At 43.6% G+C, this 7,696-nt stretch overlaps 1 pseudogene; it reads left to right on the top strand.

The window, feature by feature from the left end:
* The window catches only part of LOC101640539, a 65,754-nt pseudogene that overhangs the window by 3,857 nt on the left and 54,201 nt on the right, over positions 1 to 7,696 (top strand).

The following is a 7,696-nucleotide window of genomic DNA, read 5'->3' as shown; positions in this document are numbered from 1 at the left end:
CCCGAATAAGAGCCGCGGGCACAGAGCCCTGCACCTGTGGGCCCCTCGGGGCTCAGGGATCCTAATTGCGATAATATGCTAATAGTCCGGTTCAGATCGCACCTGGGCTCTAAGAGCTGCAGCCTTTACCTTTAGCGGCCTTTTAACCAGAGTAGAGGACGAACTGTGGCTCCGATTCATTCGAGGCGTCATAGAAGAGCTTCCCTTTGGTCCTTGAGTGACCGGCGATTTCCTGCAGGCTTTTGATGCTCGGGAAAACTGGGGCCGCACGGAGGAAACGCCAGGCGATGGGGAAGGACCCGTGGGCTCGCAGGCAGATCCACATTGGCTCGGGAAAGCCACTCTGTGGGGGCGGGGAAGGAAACAACGCACCGCAAACCCAGTGAATACTCCGGGTGGCCAGCAGAAAAGACAACAATAGTGTCCCTGAAACAAAGAACAACAAACGAGGCCTGTGAATTTGCAAATAATAAGACTGAGCTGGTCTTGGGAAGTCCAGTGGGAGGAAGCAGTGTGGCCGTTGGGAATGCAGCCGATGGCTTCATACTTCCCAGGTAGGGGCCCAAGTGGACCATGCCCACCCCACCTCCATCCTAGAGGGGTGTCCGGGACACCCCGGCTCGGTCTTGGTCTTTGCACTTTCCACTAGCGACCACCGCTCCTCCCTCCCAGGCACAGTCTCTGGCCTCTCTGCACGGACTTGGCCGTGGGGGTGGGGAGCGGCGGCGCTGCGACTTTTGATACTTTAAGCAGTGTCTCCAAGGGCCCGGGGTGCGAGGTCGAAGGTCGTGGGCTGGAGGGGGCAGGGGGGACGAAGGAGTGGCTCGGACGATAGCGGCTCGCCAGGTTAGGCTGTGCTTGGCGCCCGCGGAGCTCCGTGGCCAGGGAGTCAACCCTCCCCTCTGCTTGGGCAGCCTCTGGGTAGGGGCGACAGGGAAGCGCAACTGAGAGGACGACTTGGAGGGCGCTCCTTCTGCCCTAGAATGGGAGAGGGGCTTTCAGCCTGGCTCTATTGCCCGTCAACCTGCGTCAGTCCCCAGGCAAGGGGTTTGCACCTCCAAGCAGAAAATGTCTCCTCGGGTCTGCTTCTCAGAAGCTATCGCGGGGAAGTGTTTCTTGTTCGTCCTCCAACCCACGGTCCCAAGATTAAGGTGTGGAAACTATTGTTTTCTTGTCTGGCTTATAAAACCGAAGAGTCGTGGTCAGGAGTGGGGTGGGGGGCAACTGGGAATGAGGGAGCTGAAGCTCAGTCATGTCCCTCCTGGCAAAGTCGGATTGCAAACCCACCAGTGTCTTTCAGATCGCCCTGCCCTCTTTCAGTAACATTTCAGCAGTGGCCTGGCTTCTCTCCATCTACCGCACTGACCTCCTGGCGCCCATCTACCCACTGCCTGGCAACGCCAAAACTTTCCTCAAGTGACATTCTTATCAGGAACACATCTACTGGGAGCAAAGACCTTGCACTTCCCACCATAGAGAGCCATCAAGGTCTCTGCCAGCACGATGCAGAAATCCTCGGTTAGCCACCAGCTGAGAGTTCTAGGACTGTTCATCTGTAATCATTGGTTGCTGGCATGTGAAGGGAGTGCTAACATCAGTAGCCCAATCGCTTTCATATTTCATTGTGGTTAATAGGTTGTCTTTGTACACCCCACCCCCCCAATTCCCCTACTAAACAGGACTGGATTTTGCCCAGTGGATGGCTGGTAGGGGGAAGGCATTCATTGTGTGATTAGGGAACTGATCAACATTTGAGGCCCACAGAACTCACTATTTGCACCCCTATGCATCAACCACAGAATACCACATTTTGAAGAGATTCTAAGTTGGCATCCAAACAGGAGAGAAAATATTAGCTATCTTGACTGTGTTCCTCCAGAGTCCCACCGCTGAGGTCAGTCAAAGGATAACAAAACTCACAGTCATCAATCAGTCGATTCTGATTCACAGCAAACCTGTAGGGCAAGGTAGTACTGGCCATTTGGGTTTGTTCTCAGGAGTAGAAAGCCTCCTCTTTCTCATCTGAGCAACTGATGGCTTTGAAATGCAAACCCTGGGGTTAGCAACCCAATGCATAACCACTACACCACCAGGGCTCACATACTACCTAAATTTTCTTTCCTGTCCATCTCTTGGGCCCGGTCAACAATTTTCACTGTCCTCAAATGCAGGGCATTTGTTCATTTCATCTTTATAATCCTAGAGCACCACTGGTACTCAATACATGCTTTTGATAACTATGAGTTGGTGTCAACTCAATAGTAGTGAGGTTTTTAATTGATACTAATAACAGCTGCCCTTCTTGTTTAAGTCATAGGGTCATTTCTTGTCAGAAGAGTGGCCGCTGAGAACCATCTTTATAAAGCTGAGCAAAGATCCTGTTCTTGTACCAGACACATCTGTGTAAACCACGTCATCATCCAACTCACTCTCGCTTTCACCAGAAGTTCAGCCCCCATTCTCAAGGCACATGAAACCCTACCTCTTTTGAGGTTCAGCTCAATTCCGATGGCATTTTATAATGCAGCTTTACATATATTAACTCATCTGACCCTAAGGACAGCCCTGGGGTAGATAGCACAACCTTTGATATTGTCCCTGTTTTTCAGGGGAGGAGGCAGAATATGACCAGCTTGAGTTCTTCAAGGTCATGACAAGGGTGCATAGACCACTTATTTGTACTTGCGGTCTAAAAAACCCCACTGCCAACAAGTTGCTACTGACTCATAAAGACCATATAGGACAAGGGAGAACTATCCCTTTGAGTTTCTTGTGACTGTTTACAGGAGTAGAAAGCCCTGTCTTTCTCCCTTGGAGCAGCTGGTGTTTTTGAACTGCCAACCTTGAGCCAACATATAACCACTAGGCCACCAGAATTTCTTGCAGTATATTGTTTTGAATTTCATTTCTTTTCATGTCGATAACCAGAGATGAACCTGATGGGTTAGACAGGGGTTACATTAAGAAGAGTAAGTAGAGGGAGAGGAAGGAATGGAAATTCCCAATGTGGTCCCTAACCAGGTTATGATGAATTTCTAATATCAGAGATGCAGAGCTGAAACAGATCATATGAATGGGCACTTTATTAGAATGCATATAATTAAACATTTTATCAAATCACATAATTTAAGCCCTGGATGACATCTCATTTGTGTAATTTAATAATGGGGGAGGGGAGAATGTCACTGTCATTGAGTCAATTTCAACTCATAATGACCCCACAGGACAGGGTGAAACTGCCCCTAAAGTTGTCCGAGATTGTAAATCTTTTTGTGTAATATATCATATAAGTTCTAATCCACATAGGGAAAAATGAGAGCAGTCCAAAGTTATATGAGGATAAAGCTCAACTACAAGGACATTGGCAGCTTTGAAGTAGGGGTTTATCTACAGAAAATAGCTCCTATGGCAGTAGCGACATGCTTCAGTTCATGTTTACAATATATTTTGTAATTTGAACATTGTGGGAACACCATATTAAAACGGTGGAAGAACATTTCTGATTGTACTTATAGTGCTACTTTTGGAACTGACCTAGAGGAAAGGAGTGGGGAGGGAGTGGAGCGTGTCTCGCCCCACCCACTGTTCCATGCCCAGAGCCACGCCCTCTGCTTCACCTGCCTGTATTCCATCTGTGGTCCAGTGCTGCGAGACTCTGGCTTTGGGGGTATTTAAAACCACTCCAGCCCATTGTCATCAAGTTGTTTCTGACTCATTGCAATACTGTAGGAGAGAGTAGAACTACCCCTTTGTGTTACGTCTGTAAACCTTTCAGGGAGCCCAAAAGCTCATCTTTCTCCCAAGGAGAAACTGGTGAATTTCAACTGCTGCCCTTGGTGTTAGCTGCCCAACTCATAGTCCTCGACAGCACCGGGGCTCTCATTAGGATGAAATAATAAAAGAACTACTTTCCCTTGAAAAACAGAAAACATATTATGAGACCATTGCTGGATGTATGAGTAGATATTAAGTGATACAAACCTATAGTTTTAAATCCTTGACAATGGGAACTCTTATGGCAAATAAGAACTACTTTATGTTATGGCAAATAAAAACTACTTTATGTTATGGCAAATAAAAACTCCATCCTCACCATTCCTTCAACATCTATTTATTTCTTCTAATGTACAGACGATTTCCATTCTCATGTGTTTGCTTGTATCAGTATGGACCAAGGGATTCCCACTTATTTCAGTGGTAGATAATTTGTAACACTTTTTGTTTGGCTGCAAAACTTATCATTTATTTGGCTGGTGGGATCCCTTGCATGCTACCTCGTACAATCTTTCCATATGTCCAATTCATTCCTTGGTCATTTTCCTATTTTTTAAAATAACAAGATATTTCATCTTGTACTCTGCCTCAGTCCCATATGCAGTCATTTTCCCAATGAATTAGGAACATCTGTCAGTTCAGGGTAATAATTAAAAACCAAGATCTGAGTGTTCATCAATACTGGGCTATCATTACTTCTAGCCAACTCAGTATGCAGAGCTAGTAAACATCTGTATGCATATTTGTACATACATCTGTAAAGATATAGCTATAATTTTCTATTTCTATGTATATTAAAACAGGGGTTAATTAATGATCATTCCAATGTCATTTTTACACCTCAGGATTCTTTCTAAATCTTTTTGCTTATCGTGAGAAACTGAGTTCCCATTATTTTCAATCGATCTACTTATTTGTTCAATGAAATCATTCTCTCAGCCATGCCACCTGCCTCCTTCAACTGCCTTTTATCTGTCCCTGGTCCCTTTCCTGGACTCCAGGTTTGATATTACCTCTGCAAACCTTCCCCAGCACATCACTTCTCCCACTCCTGCAAACAGTTAGATAAAATTATTTTCTCAAATTTACTTTAAAATTATGTTTAGACTATAAAATATGACTATGAATTATGCAATCAAAGTTTTCTTTCTCACTGTAATTATCTACTGCAAATTTCTCAGGAATAAATTAGTAATGTAATTGTTGTTGTTATGTGCTGTCTATTCAATTTCACCTCATAATGCCAGAGGACACCTGTCCTCGTAGGGTTACCTAGCCTGTAATCTTTACCTGGAGCAGATTACCAGGTTGATCCAACAAGGAGCCACTGTCTGAGTCCGTCGTGACAACCTTTCAGTTAGCAGAAAGTACTTAATGGGGTGCACCACAAGGCTTTCAAACAGCAACAAAAACCCATACTTTAAAAAAATTTACTATGGGAAAATACATAACAAAAATTTCCATTTTAATTATTTACATGTACAATTCAGTGACATTAATTTATATTCACCACGTTGCACAACCATCACCAGTGCTTCCAAAAGTTTCCCATCACAAGTAGAGACTCAGTGCTTCTTAAGCATAAGTCCCCAGTTGCCCTCCCCTAGAGCCTAGTAACCACTAATAAATGTTTGTCTCTATTACTTTTGTTTGTTCTATTGAGGTAACCCTAGTTTTGAAACCAATAAAGCATGATAGCCCAACCAAAGCTAGAGATTGGCTTGATTTTCTAGGAGTTCTTAAACTAAAGGAGAAAATGAGTGTGGATTAATAATACATTACAGAAGTAATAGTGGTATCTGTGGTCTTTTTGAGGAAGTAGTTCATAAATGCATTGCCTCTCTCCACTGCTTGCTAGATCAACACATATATTACTCTCTGTGATATTAAAATAATGCAAGAGCATAACACATTAGATTTCCATGACTTCCCCACAATACAGAAGTTGGTCAATCCAATTATGCTGCTTCTCTGCATGATTGAGTTTCTATGAGTCATTTCCACTTCCAGTGTGAGGGAGAGAGTTCAGTGGAACTACTTTAAAATGAAGACCAGCCCTGGAATCTCTATAACAAGCTCATTGGCTCTATAATTGCAAAGTTTTCCCTTAGCACAAGTCAGAACTACAGTCCTGACACATTCTTAAAATTTGATCATGAAGTGGTCCATGTTCAGCTGCATTGCACAATCTAGGGTCCATAAGCAGGCTCTCCTTGAAAAATCTTTTCTTTCTCTTCCCAAAACTTAAGGGAGAAAGTCTTACTGCACCATATCTGTAGGAATAGGTGATATTAAAGCATACCCATGTCTCTCTATATAAGATAGGCAAGATGAACAATACCGAGGTGAAAACAACAGGACCAATGGTTCTGGGGGGACAGGGAGGTGGGGGAAAGGGTGGGAGAAGCCAACAAACCCAGGGAGCAGGGAACAACAAGAGATCTAAAATTGATGGTGAGAATGTATAGATGGGTATAGAATGTATAGATGGGTATAGAATGTCTGGTGGGGTTCGATCAAGTGCAATGTAGCCAAGAGGAATGACTGAGAGCTGAAAGAAGAACAGACATGATAGTGGGGCAGGAGGAAAGTAAAAGGACATAGAGGAAAGAACTAGGAGGTAAAAGATAATCATAGAGGTATAAATATAGGCCTGTATATACATAAATAAATTAATATGTAGGGATAGGGATAAAGGTCTATGTACATATATTTATATGTTAATTATCAAGGTAGGAAATGGACACTGGGCCTCTACTCAAACCCTCCCTCAATGCAAGAACATTTTGTTCTAATAACCTAGCATTCTGTGATGCTCACTTTTTCAACACGATCAATGAAGACAGAATGGGTGCATAAGCAAATGTGGTGAAGAAAGCGGATGGTGCCTGGCTACTAAAAGATAAAGCATCTGGGGTCTTAAAGGCTTGAAGTTAAACAAATGGCCATCTAGCAGGGAAGCAACTAAGCCCACATGGAAGAAACACACCAGCCTGTGTAATCAAGAGGTTTCAATGAAATCAGGTGTCAGGCATCAGAAAACCCAAAACAAGCAATCATATCAATGCAAATGATGAGGTTCAGAGTGAAGACCGGAAGCCCATCTGTAGACAATTGGACATCCCCTCACAGAAAGGTGACAGGGAAGGGATGAGCCAACCAGGTGCACTATAGCACCCATGACACACACACATTCCTCTAGTTCTTTAATGCTCCCCCGCCCCCACTATCATGACCCCAGTTCTACCATACAAATCCAGCAAGATTGGAGCATGTACACTGGTACAGATAAGATCTCTCAATACATGGAATCCAGGATAGATAAATCCCTCAGGAACAACAATAGGAGTAGCGGTACCATGAGGTAGGGGGAAGGTGGGTGGGAGAAGGGGGAGAAAAGGGAAACTGATCACTATGATCCATGTACAACCCCTCCCCCACCCCAGGGGGGAACGAACAACAGAAAGGTGGGTGGAGGGAGACATTGGATGGTGTAAGATATGAAAATAATAATAATTTATCATTTATCAAGGGGTCATATATCAAGGGCAGGTGGGGAAGAGAGGGATAGAAGAGGAGCGACACCAAGGGTTCAAGTAGAAAGAAATGTTTTGGAAATGATGATGCAACATATGTACAAATGTGCTTGATACTTTTGATGTGTGGATTGTTAGAAGAGCAGTAAGAGTCCTAATAAAATGATCTATTTTTTTAAAAGTCAGATTTAGAAGAAGCACACTATGCTTAATCAATGACCATGGGAACAATTTGATCATATTCATCTTTTGTGTATATATTAACTGGTTTGGTCATTATATGTAAAGAGACTCATAAAACATATCTAATACAAGTGTAAGACAAAAAATATTGCTGTAGGAGTTCTGTTAGCAATATTTTAAAACTTGTATTAGATAAGATTTAT

Source organism: Echinops telfairi, unplaced genomic scaffold, assembly GCF_000313985.2.
Source record: "Echinops telfairi isolate 266 unplaced genomic scaffold, ASM31398v2 ScPeMD7_1;HRSCAF=3_0, whole genome shotgun sequence".
NCBI lineage: Eukaryota > Metazoa > Chordata > Mammalia > Afrosoricida > Tenrecidae > Echinops > Echinops telfairi.
This window is presented reverse-complemented; position numbering and strand designations above follow the sequence as displayed.